General features: G+C 52.3%; 1 pseudogene; it reads right to left on the bottom strand.

Moving 5' to 3' along the window:
- Positions 1 to 633: 633 nt before the first annotated feature.
- LOC140116796 (small integral membrane protein 14 pseudogene) lies at positions 634 to 1,038 on the bottom strand (annotated as a pseudogene).
- Positions 1,039 to 1,372: the final 334 nt, after the last annotated feature.

Below are 1,372 nucleotides of genomic sequence, written 5' to 3' on the forward strand. Positions count from 1 at the left end.
GGACCTTTCACAAGAACCTGGAATAAAACTGGTAATACACCTGATCTTATCACTGTGGGACCATTTATTTTGTTGATCTACTGATTGCCCTCAACTGATTTGTTTTCGTGCTGCTTGAAGATTGTCAGAGTTCGGGATCAGTGGATTTTCTGGACCACTGCAGGAGATGGTACTAGCCGACAATTGGGACCGGAATCTAAGTGGCACCCGGTCTTCACCAGGGCCCGCCACAGAGCGGGTTGGACTTGCTGCGGCAGAGTGCCACCAGGTGGTTCCACAGGTGCGACTATTCCGCGGTAGCAGCCGAGGTTAGGGTACCTTAGCAGAAGACAGTCTTGTGGTCAGGTTCAGGCACAGGGTCAGGGCAGTGGTAGGAAATAGAGAGAGAAGAATCATCCGCTTCAGAGTAGTCTGGCCATTCTGGATTCATTTGGTCGTGCAAATTTTGTATGGAGGCTCTCGAAGGCGCTAGTCTACAGGTGGTGCTGGAGGTTCATGGTTGCGGTCATTGTGTGGAGTAGTTGGTTTTCCAGTAGCCCTTGGTCCGAGGAGTCTCCTAGGTCTCAACAGGAATAAGGTAAAACCAATGACAAGCCAGGCCATGGCGATCATTGCAATGCTAAATCCTATGGAGGCTCTCGAAGGCGCTAGTCTACAGGTGGTGCTGGAGGTTCATGGTTGCGGTCATTGTGTGGAGTAGTTGGTTTTCCAGTAGCCCTTGGTCCGAGGAGTCTCCTAGGTCTCAACAGGGACAAGGTAAAACCAATGACAAGCCAGGCCATGGCGATCATTGCAATGCTAAATCCACCATCACTGGACGGATTGGGTCCTGGTAGTTCTTGTAAGCATTCGTTGTCGGTACAGTAAGACTGAGACTGCCTGAGCAAATTAATCAGCCTTCGCATTGCATAGTCATGGGAGCAAATGCACTCACAGTGATCAAAATTGCCATCTGCCATCTTCACGGTTCTTGTATCCACAGCAACCTGTGAGCACGGCGCAGCCGGGAGCCTCCAGTGTGCGGCACCTGCTCTGCTTTGGTTCAGGGCAGGCTGCAGAGATGCAACGTCAACGTCAAGTCCAATCCGGGGTCAGCAAAGGGAGGTCCAGGCAGATGGGAACGGGAACTCAGAAGCAGGAACACTCAGGAATGTCCCAGGGAAGCTTTCTCAATGGCGTAGTGTCAAAGATCCGGCAGGGTGTACAGCAAGAGGCAGGCTTATATGGGTTTTCAGAAAATGGTCAGCGCCAATTAACGGTTTGCTGGCCCTGTAAGTCCAGAGAAGCCACCGTGCCTGCCCTAGGAGTTTGTAATGGCGCACATAGCGGATGGCGAGGAGGCAGGAGCCGGGCAAAGCACTTGCGGGGGCAT

The sequence above is a fragment of the Engystomops pustulosus genome, chromosome 2, assembly GCF_040894005.1.
Source record: "Engystomops pustulosus chromosome 2, aEngPut4.maternal, whole genome shotgun sequence".
NCBI lineage: Eukaryota > Metazoa > Chordata > Amphibia > Anura > Leptodactylidae > Engystomops > Engystomops pustulosus.